At 41.7% G+C, this 19,848-nt stretch overlaps 1 protein-coding gene across 1 annotated transcript in view; it reads right to left on the bottom strand.

The window, feature by feature from the left end:
- LOC120302601 (SITS-binding protein-like) overlaps positions 1-14,097 on the bottom strand; it is a 61,590-nt gene extending 47,493 nt beyond the window's left edge. Inside the window, exon 1 of the mRNA XM_039331259.1 lies at positions 13,637-14,097. The gene's annotated coding sequence lies outside the window, so the exon portion shown is untranslated. The remainder of the gene's footprint in view (positions 1-13,636) is intronic.
- Positions 14,098-19,848: the final 5,751 nt, after the last annotated feature.

Below are 19,848 nucleotides of genomic sequence, written 5' to 3'. Positions count from 1 at the left end.
ATCATTAGTATTATTTTTTAGAAACTAAAGGTAGGGGAACGGTATTACATTATTAGGAATGTTGGTGATAGCCTTTTGTTTGTTTGTTTAACCAGAGCCGGCCTGCAAAAAAGCAAAAATGCATGGAGGTGGACTTCCCGCATCCCCAGCAGACAGTCATAAATGTGATTTCATGCCAGCATCTCAACCAGAAGGGGAGATATGTCATTCTACACCACAGCTACAAGCCCCTAACTCTGCAAACTCTCAGAATATGAACAATGTTTATTTGGATATGGTACAGGAATGGGAGAAGCCTATCAGGAATTTCAGGGCTGTGGAATATTATCAACGCTATAGATTTATTAATCTTGACCGAATCCAGTCTTTTGTAGATGCTATAGAGGCTGTTCATAATGTGATACAGCCTCTTTTGAATAATGTTGCTAGGGACATAGGTCCAAACGATTTTGTTCAACTACGGCTGGATGCAGAGGGGTTAAATCATCCTCTCTTTTCTCTTAGGAGGAATATCAATGATTTAAATGCTGAGGATTTTCTGACCGGTATTGAAAATCTGCTGCAAAGTAAGGCCGAGATATTGTGGGGGGGTGATTTGCAATTAGTGGTTACCGTCGTGAAGAACAAGGAGGGGGGAGGTCTTAGGAAGTTAAGCACTGTGCTGCTCACCAGAGTGCTGGAGAAAAAAAGGCAGCACCTAGTAGATTTCAATGTGGGAGGTGAATTTCTATGTTTTGCTAGCTGTTTGCTCTGGCTGATTGGCGGGGATGTTAGAAATCAAGAAATTATTACCAGGGCCAGGGAACTTCACAATAGACTGGGTGTTTCCACAGAAAACAGAATTGACTTTTCTCAGATACACCTCTTTGAAGAAGCTTTAAGGGTCACTATAAAGATCTTGTTTTATATGCAGGACGGTTGGCGGTTTTTTGTCACAGGTAGCCCCCAGCAAGAAAAAATAGTGTTTATATTGTTACACGACAAGCATTATTATGGCATCAAAAATATCAAGGGCTTCCTGGGTGAACGCTATTTCTGTAAATTCTGCCACACAGCCTACCACCACAAATTTAGTCATGGCTGTCAATATATCTGCAGAGCCTGCCTCACCCAAGAATGCCAGCAGGTGGTGGGGGAGAAGGCGCGCTGCTGTAGGTGCAAAGAGTTTTGCCGGTCTAAGGTGTGTCTTGAAAGACACACACAGCTTGCTATGGAGGGAAAAGTAGACTGTAAGAATAAAGAATATTGTGAAATGTGTGGGGTTTACGTCTTTAGCCCCCACAAAAGTGCAAGGAAACCAAGTGTGGACAGTGCTCTGAGAAGGTTGAAAGTTTGGAAGGGCATTTATGCTTTCTAAATTCGTTGGACCGGCCGCAAATTGGCAAAAGATATATTATTTATGATTTTGAATGCTGTCAAGAGACAGGCATCCATATACCTAATTATGCCTGCGCCAGGGATATGTTGAAGGATGAGGATGATAAAGATGTTGTGAGGTGGGATTGTTATGGTGTTAGATGCCTGGAGCAGTTTGTAAAGAATTTTATAAATCATAAGTTTAAAGGATGTACTTTTATCGCTCACAACTCCAAAGGTTATGACGGGTACCTAGTACTGAAGCAATTGATCCGTGAAAAGGTTAGGGTTCAGCTTATAAATCAAGGGGGGAAACTTTTGTGTATCACCCTGCCAGATTATAAGATCCGGTTTATTGATAGCCTCTCATTTTTGCCCCTTAAATTAAGCAAATTACCCAAAGCTATGGGGTTTCAAGGCAGCAAAGGATATTTCCCCCACTTGTTCAATACAATGGCCAATCAAGACTATGTGGGGCCACTCCCTGAAATCAAGTATTACAGCCCTGAAACCATGATGCCCGGGGAGAGAGAAGAATTCATGAAATGGCACTCTGCTAATACAGGTACTGTGTTTAAACTAAAGAAGGCTCTGGCTTACTATTGCAGACAAGATGTAGATATATTAAGAGAGGCCTGTATTCGATTTAGGGAACAGGTGATGGAAATGACTGAGCGAGAGTGTTTCAGGGGGGTCGGGGGGGATATTGTTGAGGAGATAGCGATTCGAGGCATTGACCCCTTCCAACATATCACACTGGCATCTGTCTGTATGGCCCAGTACCGGTTCATGTATTTGAAGAGCTATACCATTGCATTAGCTCCTTTGGACAATTATCACAAGACACAGAAAAGGTATTCAGCTCCAGCGATTCAATGGTTGTTGCATATAGAGCACACTGAGAATCTCAATATCCAGCATGCTCTGAAGGGGGGTGAAAAGCAAGTAGGCAAATATTTTTTGGATGGTTTTGCTGTCATAAATGGAACTCCCACAGCTTTTGAATTTCGCGGGTGTTTTTTTCATGGGTGCCCTGTCTGCTACTCTGAAAAAGACTTCAACAAATTACTTGATTCAACATATGGAGGCCTGCACAATCGTACTAAGATTAAAGAAGAGTACCTCAGGGGCCAGGGGTATGCTGTGCGCTGCATCTGGGAACATGAATGGAGGGCCATGGTGGAGGATGACACCTCTTTGAAGCAGTTTCTAGTTGAGAATAAGCTCCCAACTCCTTTGAATCCTCGAGATGCTTTTTTTGGTGGTAGAACAAATGCTACATGCCTGTACTACAAACCAAAACCCAGTGAACAAATCTTATACTATGATTTCACCAGTTTGTACCCGTTTGTGAATAAGACCAAGGAGTACCCAATTGGCCATCCGCAAATCATCTACCAAAACTTTGGGGACATAAAGCAATATTTTGGGTTGGCCAAAGTCAAAGTGTACCCACCAAGGAATCTCTATTTCCCAATCCTACCCCACAAATCAGGGGGCAAATTAATGTTTAGTTTGTGCGCAACCTGCACAGAAAAACTGCAAACCACCCCCTGTAAACACAGTGATGAGGAAAGAGCTCTGACTGGGACATGGTGTACCATTGAATTGAATGTAGCTTTAGAAAAAGGTTACAGAATTGTTGAAATCTATGAGATCTGGCATTTTGAAAGAACATCAAATGAGCTATTTTCAGGTTATATGAACACGCATCTCAGACAGAAACAGGAGGCCAGTGGTTACCCTGACTGGTGCAAAACAGAACAGGATGAAGAGCAATATATTCAGGATTATGAAAAGATGGAAGGTGTCCGCTTACGACGTGACCACATTGAAGTAAATCCTGCTAAAAGACAGATTGCCAAGCTGTTTTTAAATTCGCTGTGGGGCAAGTTTGGTCAGAGCACCAATCACCTGACCACATCCGTGGTGACAAACCCTGAGGATTTATTCAAATACCTTTTTGTGCCCTATTATGATGTTTCCTCATGTGAGTTTGTGGATACAGAGACAGCTGTTGTGACATGGAAAACAGCCAAGAACCACCCCACCAAATCGACATGCACTAATGTATTTATCGCCAGCTTTACTACTGCTTATGCCCGGCTGGAATTATACAGACTACTGGATGGGCTGGGCGATAGGTGCCTGTACCATGACACCGATTCAGTCATTTTTGTAAGTAGAGAGGGGGCGTGGACACCTCCTTTGGGTGATTATTTAGGACAGCTGACAAGTGAGATTCCACCAAACACTACGATAACAGAGTTTGTTGCAGCTGGTCCCAAAACGTATGCTTATGCTTTGTCCAACGGGGAAACGGTGCTAAAAGTGAAGGGGATCACGCTAAACTGTGGTAATAGCAACAAGGTTAATTTTGACAGCTTGAAAGATTTGGTAGATGATTATTGTGTGTCTGGTGCAGAGAGAAAAAAGGAGATCGGGGTAGAGCAGTTGGGGATTGTTAGGGTTAAGAAAAATTGGACCCTAGAAACGCGGGTCCTCCGAAAAACTCTAAAAGTAGTGTATAATAAAAGGTTATTAAAGAGTGAGGATTACTGTACGCTGCCTTACGGTTATTAAGGATGGCAGAAAACATTGCACAATTTGTACATCCTTTCTCCTGTATTATAAGCGGCCCATCCAATTCTGGCAAATCTTTTTTTATCAAACAAATGTTAGAACATGGTGATGTTGTGTTGTCTCAAATGCCTCAAAATATTGTATGGTTTTATAGTTGTTGGCAACCTCTGTACAAAGAACTGCTTAATAAAGTTCCTTATATTAAGTTTATGGAGGGGCTTCCGTCTTCTTTTGAAGATGATGATTTGTTTCCGCCAAAACAAATCACTCTAGCTGTGATAGATGATCTCATGGCATCGGCCGGTGACAGCGATCAAATAGAGAAGGCTTTTACACAGTACGTCCATCACAGAAACCTGAGCATTATTCTCATACTACAAAACCTGTTCTTTCAAGGTAAGAAAATGAGAACAATAGCTCTGAATTCCAAATATTTGGTTTTGTTCAGCAGCCCCCGTGATCAGATGCAAATTGTCACACTGGCCAGGCAAATGTATCCCACTAACACAAAGTATTTTTTAGAAGTATTCCAAGATGCCACTCACAAACCACATGGGTACCTTTTGGTAGATTTGGCAGCCACCACTCCAGAATCCTACAGGTTGAGAACAGGCCTCTTCCCGCCTGATTGGCCTACTGTTTACACGATGAAAAAGAAGTGTAAAAAGCAGTAGCTCAGTTACCCTAGCACTAGTTCATTTAAGATGTCAGAGAGGGTACGTAGAAATTGGGGGCTTTTAAAAATCTTAGTAAAGGCTGGACCAAGACAGAGAAAAGCCATCTTATGCAATGCTAACAATGACCTGGTGGGGGCAATAGCAGAAATAGCTCTGAACACCCTAAAAGGAAACCTTCCTCTGAAACCTTCACAATTCCGGTCTCTAAAGAGAAAGAAAGGTGTCATTAAAAAGTTGAGTGATAGAAAGGTCTCACTAAAAAAGAAGAAGAAGATCATACTTCAGTCGGGTGGTTTTATCGGGCCCTTACTAGGGACAGCTATTCCGCTGTTGACTAGCCTGTTAGCTGGATAAACCATGGATCATGCCGAGAAAATGTACCTGGTGTCGCGTCATCAGATGGAGCAACTACAGGGTAGGCCACCTACTATGGGGGCTATAGCCACTAACCGGTTGGATGATGAGATGCGTACCATTCTTCAGAGAGCTGATTTGTCTGAGGATGACAAGATTAAGCTCTACAATTCTACACTGCAGAGGTATCTAAGACTGACCAGGCAAAATGAATCTGAAAAGGACAGACTGAATCTCATTTATCCACCGGAAGAGCCTCGACCACTTCCAACTTTACCAGAACAGCCGCCACAGCCATCTCCGCAGGACACAGCGATGGATGAGATCCTAAGGGGTGTGAGCACCCGTTACAGGAAAAATGCAGAACTTTTACTGAACAAAATGAAGCAGCATCAGGACGTCTCAACCTGGGATGATCGTGGTACCTTTTTATACAAAGGGGTCCCTATTCCTGGTACTAATATTTTAGACTTGGTAAAAGGAGCCTCACAACACCGAGCTCCTACTGAGAAGCGGAAACCTAAAGGCTGGGATGACTTTATGAATGCTATGGCCGAGGTGAATGTTCCAACCTCTGTGTTGGGATCTACAACTGTTAAAGAGCAAATAGAAAAGTTGAAAGATTCTCTGGTTGTTAAGGATGAAGCTGCTACTAACCCCGTCTCTGTTATGACACCCCCTTTTGGAACTCAGAAGCCTCTGATTACCGGTACCCCCTCTAGCCCTTGGACATTAAATCCTAGAAGTAGGTTCAAGTTTGGTGACTGGCTCAATTTGTAAAATGAATAAAAACACAGTGAAACAAGTAAAAACGTTTAAGTCTTCTTCTTTATTTTACAATAAGGCATGCATGTCTGCATGCATTGGTGACGGTTACAGGTTCCAAGCCCCCTTCCCACCTTTATAGTTTTTACAAACAGCTTTACCATTTGATCATTTTTAATATCGGCTTTGGAGTACATCTTTAAAATATTTTCATAGTCCACTCCTTTAGTCCGGTTCAGTAGAAAAAACGCACAGTGTTGCCCGCAGGTCACAGCGCTGGGGTGTTGCAGTTGACGTTGGTGAAATGTGTACTTCTCAGCTTGCTGCTCTAAAAACATCACTATAGAGCCAGGAAAGTCAGGGCTATCCGGCGGTCTTCCATAAGAATCAAAAAATTCCCCATATCCAGGAGATGGGAAGTAGAGGGCCAGCCAGTGTTCACCAGGCAGAGTGTGAGGGTGAGTATTTACAATTAATCCAAAAGGTCTTTTGGAGATATGTCTCTGGGGTAGCAGATCACAAGGGTAGACCCCTAGAAAGGCAGTATTTCCAGAGAACAATTGGAGGAGCTGCAGTGTGTCCATACTCACATATAATCAAAAAGCACATTCCTTGTGTGACTTATTTCAATAAGGTTTTCAAAAATTGCATAGAGAATCATGTTGACGGTGTTGGGGAGGGGTTGTGCAAATCTAATTTCGGCTCTGAGGTTACCATTCTTGATCAAAGAATAGTGCTCAGAACACCCCTGATCAGGACTCAAGTCAAAACAATACAAAGTATACCCTCGGTTAAACTCTTCCCGGCTGATTATCAGTGGCCTGTCTTTCATGCCTTTGCCCGTGGCTTGCACCATCTGCATGTACTCTCTCACAAAAAGACCGTGTTCATAATCAGGCTGGAGAGGCTTTGCAGGGATCTGCTCGCCATCACAATACAGGGCGCAAAAATTGACATTGCAGTGTTGAAAATTGAACGGGTTTCTTTCATAATCCCCACTAAAAGATGCATTGTCCACAAACCCAATCACTAATTGTTTAGGTAGCTGCCCCAGAAATAGATTTTCCTGATTACACACAAGGCTCCCTGCAGGAATGCTGTAAACCTTCATCCCCACTCGATCAATGGGGTATTTGGCATTGGAGGTGAGCAAAGCTTCTGCATGCCCAAGGCGCACTCCCGGGGCTATTTTTACACGTTTTACAAAGAGAGAAGCTGCCAGGAGTTGCACTTTATAATTCTCATTGCCGTCCTTCATCACACAAAATTCATTTCTGCTTCTTGTGAGTTTGACTTTCACATCAACGCCATTAATCAGCAGTCTATCTTGAAAAAACAGATCGCTATGCAGAGGCCCTAGCAAATCCCATTTACGACTACCGGCCGTGTGTCTTGCTCTCGCTTTGAAACCGGAGTTCCCAGCAGCTGTCAGTAGAGTACTCTCCATGAGTTCTGAGTCATCTTTGTAAAAACCCCAGCTGTAAATTGGGTACCCAGTGCATCACTACCAAAGTTCAGAATCAGTTCAATCATGGCCCGATAAGAATAGCAATGATGGCTCTGTGTAATGAGCCGATCTCCCAAAGTAACATCCAGCTGGTTAAATAGTGATGCTATAGGGTAGTTGGTCAGGCCCACCCTTGCCCCATCATCAATATCCGTCCCATCCGCCTTTACAATCTTGCAACTCACATACAGCAGAGTGTTGTTTAAATCCGTGTAATGCTCACCATGCCCCGTGATAAAAAATTCCAGGGGTGCGTTGGGTGTTAGCGCTGATAAAGGAGGGATCTCGACATAGGTACTGTTTTCAATACTGGTCTGTGTAGGCGCCAGTTGAAAAAGATCCAGTTCTGATTTAACACATTCCTCTGAAGCAGAATGAATAAATGACATATTGTATTAGAATATGTCTTCCTTGTCACAGAGCTTCCTCTTCTGCGCACGTCTCCTCTTGGTATGACGGGCCTTTTTCACAAGTCTTCTCTTTTTAAGCGGAATAGGCGGGCCCGATGCATAATTCTTCCTGGCTATGAACAACCCTGATCCAGCCTGCCCCCTATCAACAACTTGGGATACAAGATTCCCCGCAACATCTCTGACAATGTTTTTGGCAGCAGATTTCACATGCGGCTTAATGATTTCTAACCCACGCCTCAAAAAAGGCATTGCTTTTCGAAAAAGCCCACGGAACAGACCCCCTAACCCTGTCCCGTACATAATGGGGGCTCCTCGGAAGCCTGGAAGGCCTCCACCGGCTTGTGCCCTGTAGTAAGCCACGTAGTCTTGAGGGTTCCCGTGCTCCTTGATTACAACCATCCTTCACTTTTCCGAGGCCTAAAATGAAGCTTGACAATCACCTTCCCGTTATAAAAACGCACGTTTTTGTCCTGGTCGGTTTTGATTTCTATAGTAACGGTATCGATGTGATGTTTGCTGACTGGTACATAATGTGGACGGTCATAGGTTATTGTGATGAAATCATTGTCTTGCCCTTGCACAGGCACACAGCGCAGTAATGGCACATAGTAGTCACCCACTATCTGGAGCTCTACAATGTCTGTGTAAACATATAAGGTGTTGAATCCAGGGAATGTACTTAACAGATGTCCAAGTTCTCCGCTAACTAGAATGGTATGCGGTTCATCACCTTTAAGGTTAATTTTTCGACCCACTGCATCATACTGTAGGGTTGTCTTAGGGCCGTCCTTGGCACTTGATATAAGCTTGTTCATATTTTCTAACAGTTGTCGGATGCTAGTATAGTATCCGCTTCTCAAAGAAAAATGCCATCTCTTTCTCTCATTAGCAATTTCAAAATATCCAGGAGAAGTTAATGTGTGCCAACTATGCGGATACTGTATCTCTGCTAGCCCTACTTCCCATGACCCTGGAAGATCCAATGATCTTGCTAATTGTATAGTAAAATTAGAATTTCTGTTTTGGGGGAAAATTGCTGCTGACGCATTGCTGGGAAGGGTGATGTAAAACTCTGCCATATCAAAGATGTTGTACTTCAGTCTCCTTAACCCAACTGTTGAACTTCTCTGGCCATCCAGTCCATTTGACTAGAAATTCTCTGTGTCTCCCCCGCCCTCTTTTTTGGATAATTTTCTCTATTCTGTATATGCGCTGTTGGTCAGCAGGAACCTTTTGGAGCTCCTCAAAGTAAAAAGCCCCCTTTACAGGGTCACCAGTGTAATCATTTAATCTATACACCGCTCTTTCCCCCCTTGTCTGCAGTTCTTTGACGATGAATATCTCATCCGTATAGGTTTGCTGATAGCCCTTTTCAAACTTACCCTTCAGTCTGGATACCCTGACATGATCCCCCATCTTAAGACATTTTTCCTTTCTTTTTCTTTTTAAAGTTGCCCCATAAAGCCTCATCCACACACCCCTTTCGTTAGACAAATTTACGGTGTTAGGAGCAGTACCGATGCTACGATGGTAAGAGCTATTGTACCCCTGAATAGTATCTGCTAAAATGTCCACATACCGGTGGGTATTTCTAGCTGTGAAATATCTCCAGAGTTTGTTTTTTAGGGTTCTATTAAACCTCTCTATAACGGCTGCTTTAGTTTCGCTATGAGTGACAAAATGATGAATGCCGTAACGTGCTAAAAGTTTCTTCAGTGGAATATTCAAGAACTCTTTACCTGCATCTGTCTGTAATTTTCGGGGTGCACGTCCTGTTTGAAAGATATTCTGGAAAGCGGATGTAACTTCCCTCCCTGTTTTATCAGATAAAGGGGAGGCCCAGGCATATTTAGATAACACATCGATAACTGCTAAGATGTACTTTTTTCCATGATTCTCTTTAGAAAATTTGGAGACATCTATGAGGTCAGCCTGCCATTGATGATCTAAGCCAGACACTACTGTTTTATTTCTAGGAAAATTAATTCTTGCAGGCTTATGAAGCGTATAAGCGTCTTCCCCTGACAGCCACGTCTTGACTTGCTTCATGGTCAGGTTTTTATCATGTTTTCTAGCTTCCTGAAAAAGGGCATTCACACCTCCATAACTCCCTACACACCCCGGAGTATAATAAATACGACTTAAAAGCTTTTCATGCATCGTTATACTGAAAGACCACTGACAAATGTTCAAGTGTTGACATTAACACAGTCTTTTATTGGTTATACAGAATTCAGAGGGTGCACGGCTCCGCCATCAGAAAAATATCCCTCATCACCACTATCAGAATCAGAAGATAATACTATTTTATAATACTCTGACCTGTCTGAGCCCCACAAATCACGTCCGCAGTCACAAGCAAACCAGTCTTTACACAAATTGCAGCTCTTTAACTCACAAGGTAGATAGCGTGGTCTCTGGGATAGCTCATAATCCCTGTTACAGTCTAGATCAGAGAAATCTGCAGAAGCTTTCTGACCATGGCGATTACCACAGGAATCTAAAAGCGGGGTGTCTTGAAGTGTTTGCTGTCTAGGTATTACTAATTCAGAGTCTGCAAAATATAAAGCACATCCTGTTAGCGGTGTATCCGCTCCAGCACCATTTACATTATCATAAATAAAAACATATTTACTTACCATTTGATGTTTTGCAGAATCTGCAATAACAAGGTTTTATAAGTTTGTTCTCTTCAATGAAACTGTATAACTCAGGTCCTTTTCTTATTCTGCGCCCACGCTTGGGTGGTTTGGGGGTCAAATTTACATCAAACAAATCTCCATCAGAGGCTGCCATCTTCAAAAGACTGCTGGGGTTAAATCGCTAGCTGTTCAGGCCTGCCCACACAAACTCCCCTGCCCCTTGCAATGACACGCCCTTGAGCATTGCGCATGCCCAGATCACGGGGAGCATGACATGCCCGGGCATGTCCCTGCCCGCGCAAACTCCCCTGCCCCTTGCAATGACACGCCCTTGAGCATTGCGCATGCCCAGATCACGGAGAGCAAACTCCCCTGCCCCTTGCAATGACACGCCCTTGAGCATTGCGCATGCCCAGATCATGGGGGGCATGACATGCCCGGGCATGTCCCTGCCCGCGCAAACTCCCCTGCCCCTTGCAATGACACGCCCTTGAGCATTGCGCATGCCCAGATCACGGGGAGCAAACTCCCCTGCCCCTTGCAATGACACGCCCTTGAGCATTGCGCATGCCCAGATCACGGGGAGCATGACATGCCCGGGCACGTCCCAAACAAGGCCTAACCCCCCTTTTTTTACTAGCAGACAGACAGAAACACACATGGCTGCTTGCTGCTTGCCTCTTGTGAGCCTGGTTGGCTGCTTGCCTCTTGTGAGCATTTTAATTCCTGTTAATATTCCTTGTCTTTTGCTATAGTGGGAAGGCGGGCAGAATAAATTTTATTCGGGGTACAAATGGCAAAATATGTGTGTTTAGATTTTTTACAAAGGTAAAAACCAGCTGTGGGTTTTAAAAGGGGCTGTGTTTGTTTGTTTTTCCCCCTGCATTCGAGGAAATGCTTTTAAAACCACCTAGACATAAATACCTTTTAGAAAAAAATATCTTTTAGAAAAAAGGGGTTAAATGCAGGCTCTGGCTGCCTTTCAGGGGCTTCTTTTTCCCCAGCTTTTGAGGCACTGATTTTTAAAACTCCACAAAAATTAAAAGCATCGTTAGGCTAGAATGATTAGAAATAAAAAGCCTTTTTTATTTTTTATTTCACAGCTCCCCAAAGTAGGGCTTGTTTCCCAAAAACACAGGCCTCTGCTAATTATTCACTTAGCTCTTTTGGGTTTTGAATGTCCACAGAAATAGTCTAGGGTTAACAGCTCCCCAAAGTAGGGCTTGTTCCCCAAAAACACAGGCCTCTGCTAATTATTCACTTTACTTAGCTCTTTTTGGTTTTGAATGTCCATAGAATTAGTCTAGGGTTAACCTAATCATGTACCCAGAGGGTTGACTGCCAATCTTGATGGGATTAGGCCAAAACGTCACATCCGGAGGGTGGGGGCTGAGCACGTCACTTCCTTTTAGGGCTGTGCCCTGTTGACGTAATCAGCACGTGGGTTTGTTTACTTTGATGACGTCACTGATCAAAAGTGCTGATAATTTTCATTAAAAAAAGGTATACACTACTTCTACTTAGGATGCTGAAAATGGATAAGCCAGGAGGCAGGATTGGAAAAGTTCCTGCCAAAAGGTCTACATAGCTGCAGCCAAGTAGCATTTCAGTTAAGTGACCCCATTCCCACACTGCAAGTAGTCCTCAACTAATAACCATAAAAGAGCTTGCTCATCATGATCCGAAGTCATGATGGTCATAAAGGGAAATCATCCATGTGATTGACAATCATTAAGCAAATCATTAAGCAAATGCCATAGTTGTAAAGCAAATGCCATAATCATAAAATAAACCCATTGTTCACTATAGGTCGGTTTTCCCAAAAAACAGAATTGGGAAAATCATTGTAAAAAGCAGTCATGTGACTGCAGGACCTTCAAATGGCCATAAGTCTGGGCTGGTTGCCAAATGCCTGACATGCATTCACATGACCATGGAGGAGGAGTGCTTGTCAGAACTTCAGAATCAGGTTATAAGTACCCCTGATGAGGTCTGTTATAACTGAATGGCTGCTAAGTGACTGGTTGTAAGTTGAGGACTACTTGTATGTTTAACTGGGTTAATAAGGAGAGAGAGTTAACACTAGAACGGGGTCTACTGGCTCAGCTAATTAATTTCCATGGAATCAGTCACTTACAAGGTTAAACTAACTGAGATTATCATGGCAATATCTGAACCCCATCAGTTGACACAGCTTGCATAGTCCTCCAAGAAAAAGAGTGGAGGGGAAAGAGTAACTGAAACAGTAAACTTCTTTACATGGGACATGCTGCCAAGGTTTAGTAGCACATAGCACACTTTCCCCACATTGATCAGAGTGTTGAAGCCACACAGGAAATTCCCTATGTGACCAATGGGAAAGAAGCTGATCATAAAGCTTTGCTGATGCTCTCCTGATAAAATGGCTCATGACACAGCTAGGTTCATCCTAGAAAAAGTGAGGGCAATATTATGATTTTTGACCCAGCTAATGTGATATGTGCTACAGGTCCCAGAGATGGAATGGAAATTTGACTATATTACACATATTGTAGAGCAGGAACAATGGGTTTCTTCTGAAAATTATATTTTTTTTACATATTATTGTTGCTACAATGCAAGGTTTCACTCACATATGCATAAAGCTCTGAGAAAACAGAAAGATTCAGCAGATTAGTTATATAGCTATATTTCTGTGTGCTTTAGTTTTCTTGGTTAAAAATCATGTTTAGAATCCTGAATGAAATAAAGGGCAATTAGTTTATTAGTAAATGTGAGTCCATGATAGCAACAATTCTAAAAGGGAAGCAATTGTCCTTCAAGAAAAGGGGGCATCTGTCAAATGAAAGAAAAGATGGGAATGAAAGTTCTTAAATCACTATTATTTATAGGAAAATAATTCTTCCTTCTCGTATGTCTCATTTGTCACTAAACTGGAAGGAGGGAGTTGTGTCCACAAAATCACTGCAAACATATACATTTTTTGAGTAAGCCATGTTAGAGTCCTATAAATAATAATTAGATCTGTTCCTCAGTGGTCATACAATTGATCTTCTGGTTGTGTGTGTGTGTGTGTGTGTGTGTGTGTGTATCTTTACATGGAGATGTGCATGTACACATGCACACACCTATCAATTGAAATCATTTCCGAAACAACTTTGATGGTTGTTTAGAATTCTTGTAAACTAACAATAGCTGACAAAATTCTTAAGAAAAAAAGTTACATCATTTTGATTCTATATTATAGATGCTGAAATAAAAAGGAAACAAAACTCTTCTTTCAGTACACCCCTTGCTAAAAACAGGTAGATAAGCATTATTTGGTCTCCTTTTCATGCATCATAATGGAAGAATCCTTACCTGATTGTAACAGCCTGCGGTTCTCACCCGTTCCAACCTCTATAACCTGTTGACCATATTAGAAAGGTAAGCATAGAACCAACAGTTCCTTCAACAGATTGGTTTTGTATAATCCGAGGCTTTTTAAAACACTGCAAGCAAAATCCTGGAGAAGTTTTGGCAGAAAAACAGGAGGCTTAGTGCTAATCTCAGAGTAAAATGTATCACCAATATTACTTTCAGCTTGATACCCTTGAAAAATCACGTTGCTGGGTTCTGCAAACCACCGTGATAGGCTACCAGTGATGACATCCTAAATGTTGCTATGACATAATTCACATCAGCCTGGTCCCAGTGTAATAGACACAAAGGCAGCCTCTCCTGTTCTGATAAAATCCAGGCATCCAAGTTGGCCAGATTTGTTATAACTTGCATGTGATAAAACCCAGCAAAATGTTTAGAAAGTACACTCAGCAGAGAAGTCAGACATAGCACAAGCAGGATGTTACCGGTTTTTGAAAGATGGTAGCTGCTTTACACTGAAGGTTAAGTAAATATGCCTTGTTAGATTAAGGAAAATTTTGAGAACATGGAGTTCTTTAAAAAAAAATTATACATCTGTACATGTGTGCACATGCTTGCAAAATTTCTAGAAAGTGAAATCTATCAGAGAGATGCATATTTAGTCATTTTCTTTAGAGATTTTTATTGTTTGGAATTGGTTGGGGATTGAAGCGTTGTGTCTCTGTAAGTGAGTGTTCCTAAAAGCTGGAATTTGATGTGAGCAATTGCTAATGAGCTAGTTTTATACATAAAACAAAAAGGAGATTTACTCATAGGAAATACTTTGTAGCAGCTGGCAATATCTTTGTTCTTAGGCAGGGCAACTAAGATCATATGCAGAAAAAGAAAAATGAGAAGGATGTGATCTCAGATTAGCAATCTTTTAGACAAGAAGCAAGGAGGGTGCTACAGAGAACGGATACAGAATAAATCCTGAGTTATCTGTCCCCTATTTCCCTCTTATGGTCTTGAAGTACTGAAGAGTCAATCAAATGGGCTTTAAACCATCAACACAATTAAATGTGTAATAGCTCTACAGAGAGATTTTGATTCTTCCCATTTCCCAAGAAGGTGAAGGTGAATATGAATGTCAGATCTAACATTCTACTACTTTTTGGGAGATTTAATGTAATTTATCTCTAGATAAAATTCGTATTCAGAAAACAGTTCCATTGGTGAAAAAGCAGGGGTCATCTTATTTCCCTCTCTTCAGGAGGGCACCCAACTTCTTGCATAGCAATTGGCAAACTTTGCTGCCTTTTTATTTGGCCAGTAGCAGATGTCCATTGGCTGAAAAGTATCTAATAAGGGAAGAAGTTCTTTAGTCCAGCTGCTTGATCACACACCATGTGTTTTGGAAGGTGTGACCTTCTCAAGGGCAGAGTTCCAAAACTAGGGCATGTGAAGGCTTGATCCCAAAGTTATAATATGTTCTGAAGTCTTGCCAAAATTCAAGTTCTTCTAATATCTAGTTTTGGGACTGAACTGTGGTTTGTACTATTATTTTCAAAGACTATTTTGCTTTTTTGAGGGGACATGGTACTACCTGAACTTGATTCAAGGGGGGGGGTTCCACGAAATGCCAACCAAGATTTACTAGCAGAGCTACCCTGAATTCAGTTCACATTCATGCTAGAATTCTAGATTTATAAACTGCCTACATTCCATTCAGTTATTTTGGATACAACCTCATAGCCGTATCAGTTCATTTTATTTTCAAACATATATCGCTCAAAGTAGAGAGATTAGCTGCTGCTAATCCAGATATTGAAGATTGAATTTAATATTTAGTTCTGGTAAACGCGCACATAAAATCACATAAGTTCCAAACCACTTCTTCTCTATTAAAATTTGGAACCCAGATTTCTAGTACTAGCAATGATTTTTTTCCAATTGCAAACATCTCGGAAAGTTAGCAGCACCCCAGTAGACTAAGTAAACCAATGTTAATAAAATAAAATAATGCACTAAGCAATAAAGTGACTAGAAAGAAGTCTATCTCTTACTTTCGGTTTAGGATGTCTAAATGTAACACTCTAGGTGGAAAGTCATGCAGCTTTCCTACCAGTTGTGTTTGCACAACAAGATATTTCTTCCTAGGTATTTATCTTCTTTCTGCATTTTGTGAGGGCAATCTGATCTGTAATCTATTTTACACACACACACACACACACACACACACACACACACACACATTTACACTTCTCCTATCTGTTTGCAAAGAAGGCTGGGAGACTATCACTTCCTTTCTCAATTTCAGGCAGTTTTATTTCTAAATAAGTACAAAAATAAAAACATTTTGTTTCATAATTGCTGCTGGCACTATAGTTGGGAATCAGGGCAATGTTCATTCATTCCTGCTACTTTTTCACCCCTCCCTTCCCCAGTATGGCTGCTAAACAGCTATAGAAACCAAGGGGACAGAGAGGGTCTGTTTTTAGGGGGGACTCCAGCACTCAGTCTGAAGCACTGAGGAGAAAGAACTAAATCCCAAGCAAAACTAGGTCCTTTGCTAATAATCACATCACCAGTTATGTAAATTGGGAACCAGAGCTGCTATGTATATTTGCATATATATACACGAAAGTTACTTGGCTTTCACATAATGCAAATTAACATTAGAAAGTGTAGAACTGTTTGTAGTGTAGGATTTTTATTTGGGATCTCTGATGACCTCCAAACATCATTTTTTATAAAAAAAAAAAAAATTGGATTTCTAGTATTTAATGGCAATCACATGATCTACAATCCTGGTTCTCCAGTTTTTGAGATTTTCTCCTAATTTGGACTGTTTCATAACTCCATTGGTAAGTGGATAATGTTTTCTCAAGTTACAGCTTTTTTTGTAAGACATGGGCTCTAAATTGCGTCACCAGAGGACAAAATGATCTCCTGCTATTCTTTGATTTTCCTTTTCATTTAACAATACCGAACAGAGAGCAACTGAAGGGGAATCAGTCCTTTCCACCTCAGAGGAAGTTGAAAGAGTAACTCCTGATCTTTCATCATTCCAGAGATTTCATAGACAGTCTGATCTTGAATTCTTGTAACTTTAAAAGCTCTTGTTCATGATTCAAAACAATTAAAAACTGATGCAAAGGATCTAGAAACCAATTTCACTATTTTTTAAATCAACTTACTTATGAATATATCTGTCAACTAAGTACTAAGTCTAAGGGCATATCCACAGTGTCAAGTTGCCTTGTTAGAAGTATGGGCCCCTATCTGTTTCTGGAGAGCAGGACTGAATCTTCTACTCTTCCCCAGCACACCATAAATACGACTTTTATATAAGTTTTGCTGCTTCACATTAAAACTCTTAACCAGCTTGGACCAAGTCAAGCATACAGTAGCTATCTGGATTGTCTGCTGTGCCTGTGGTTTCAGTGTTAGCCAGACATGAGTGACAGGAATATGTCTCACCTGGGTCATTTGGTACCTGAAATTCTCTAATCTCAGCTGCAGCTTCTGACAGCAATAGTGTTCAAGTAGCATAGTGGTTATAATATTTGCCTGCAAAGCAAAGCAGAAGCTGACAGATTTTTTTTTTAATTATTATTTTTCTTTCACTGAGTCACTCACTTTGATTCTGGGCTTTTTATTTCAGTCCAGAAAGAACATGTTTTATTCTATGATAAATCCAATAGTACCCTGCTACAACTCTGAAGTTTCTCTTCTTTCTTTTACCCAGCTCTTACGTAAGTCAATAGAATATGTACTGAAAAGTCCTTTGCAGAACTTATTTCTCTGGACTATTTTGAATCTGTTGTGAAACATTTCTCTCTAATCTCACTACAAGACTAATGAAATGCTGCACCGGTGATCTTGTAAACAGAAGCAGTAAAAAGGTTATTATAGTTCAGGGAAAGAAAAACGTTTCTGGCAATGTCCTGCATGTTGGGCAAACATTATAACCACACTCCAATGATAGGCTTCTGCAATGGTAGCCGCTGCAATATTATGGAGCCAAATCTGGGAAAATGCACATGTGTACATGTATCTACATTTGTGTGTGTGTGTGTGTGTGTGTGTGTGTGTGTGTGTACACATGCCAACAATGCACATATATGTAACACATACATATATATTCATATATTGCACATACATGTAGTACCTGGGCAATTAGCACAGTTACCCCTGCGGGTTGTACTGTAATAATGAAAGGTTAAGACTTTGCAAAACAAGGAACCTTTAGAATACTTTGGAACAAAACTATGAAGCATGAAATACTAGATCATTAGAAAAGGTGTGTCCAACCAACAGCCCAGGGGCCACTTGCAGCACTGGGTAGCCCCACAAGATTGTAAACTTTTAACATTATTACATGATTTTATTTTATAAAACTATGCTATATATTTTATATGAGGCCCAAGACAATTCCTCTTACTCAATGCAACCCATTGAAACCAGAAGGTTGGACACCTATGCATTAGAAGAAAATAATACATTGAGACCTACCGGAAATATCAATTTTAAAGAAATAAAGCATATCTGTATTTATACCAGTAAACCTAGATTTCTCTGGTTGTTTCTGATTACTTTAAACCAGGTTTAGAAATTTGGGTGCTTTCCAGCTGTTTTAACTACAATACCTACGATCCTTGAGGCTACGCTCAGGGCTTTTTTTCTCATAGAACGCCCAGAATGAATTCTGGCACCTTTTTTGGATGGAACCTTGTACGGTAGGCAAGGCAGATTGTATGACGTGTGTGAGTTCTGGCACCTTTTTTTTTTTTTTTTTTAGAAAAAAAGCACTGGCTACGCTAATAGGAAGCTTATCAAAGTAGAGATCCAAAACACTGAAGAACGTATGGGCTGTTGTCAATATATAGGAAGCAGGCGCACATGTGAGGATTTAATGATGTCCAAATGAGCCTTACCTCCTTTTAATGTGCACTGCAAATCACTGAAGGTAAACTGGGCAGGGATACAATCATTTGATTGTACCTGCTATTTTGACATGTTCTTGAAGGCCCTCTCATAGGAGGTTTAAGAAAGAGGAGTTTTTGGGGGGAGAGGAGTCTTTTACCTCAAATGTAAAACCTATGCAAGTGAAAAAGTAAACTATATTTTTTTAAAAAAAAAATAACCATAGTTATATGTTGCAAGATTAGCAGCTCTGGAATATAGTGTGTCCATGTTTTGTGAAAGGTCTGTGATTCCTTGGTGGATATGAAATCTCAGAACTGGCTACTTGTGGGAGATCCTAAGGCAGTGATGGCGAACCTTTTAGAGACTGAGTGCCCTAACTGCAACCCAAAACCCACTTATTTATTGCCGGGTGCTGGGTGGGCATGGCTGTGGTGGTCATGGCAGACTGGGTGGGTATGGCCAAGGTGGGCATGATCACCTCGATGTTGCTTATGGGGATGCCTGTGGGGGCCAGGCAGGGTTGGGGGAGATCCAGGGGGTCTCTGGCAGGTGGGGCGGTGGGCAAGAGGCTCATCCTGCAGGGTGAGGCGAGGCACGGCGAGGCAGGACAGGGCGAGGGTGCCATTGTCACAGGGCAAGGCGAGGCAGGGGCTGGGGTGGCTGCTGCCTGACACCATTGACCCCTGCACACAGAGGCCAGTGAGCACATGGGTGCTGGGATGCATCCGGCTATGTGGGACCTCGGCGAGTTAGCAGGCGGCTGGTTGAAGAGGGACAGTTGCCATCTCCGGGGCATGGCGCACATGCCCACAGAGAGGGCTCTGAGTGCTGCCTCTGGCACGCATTCCATAGGTTCACCACCACTGTCCTAAGTCCTCTCCTTGTTAAGCGAGGAATCCTAACCAGCTCTTCGCTCTTCATTCTGCTGCTGATGACAGCTCAACTCAGTTTGCCATTTCTTCCTTGGAAATGAAATTCCAGCAGTGACTATAGGTGGATGAGAAACTGTATGTCGGGATTTTGATGGGCAAGTTACACTCCTGAGAGGATGTTTTTGATTTGGAAAACGGCCGTTTCCTATTCTGAGAAAAATAAGCAAGAGTTCAGTAAGAGATCACAAAAAGAAAAGGGATGCTGAATTTACAGGAATGATCATACTTTGATTTGACTGGAAATGCTCTCTGAGCTTTGTTGTTGCAAATCTTTCTTTACCCAAATATCAGCGCTAGTGATTGTGGGGTTTGCTCCCTGTTTATATACAGTATACACTGATGATGTTACCTAGCTAGGCAAGCAAA

Source organism: Crotalus tigris, unplaced genomic scaffold (assembly GCF_016545835.1).
Source record: "Crotalus tigris isolate CLP2741 ecotype Arizona unplaced genomic scaffold, ASM1654583v1 scf7180000024436.1354646, whole genome shotgun sequence".
Classification (NCBI taxonomy): Eukaryota; Metazoa; Chordata; class Lepidosauria; order Squamata; family Viperidae; genus Crotalus; species Crotalus tigris.
Note: the sequence above shows the minus strand (reverse complement) of the source record. Positions and strands in the feature narration are given on the sequence as shown.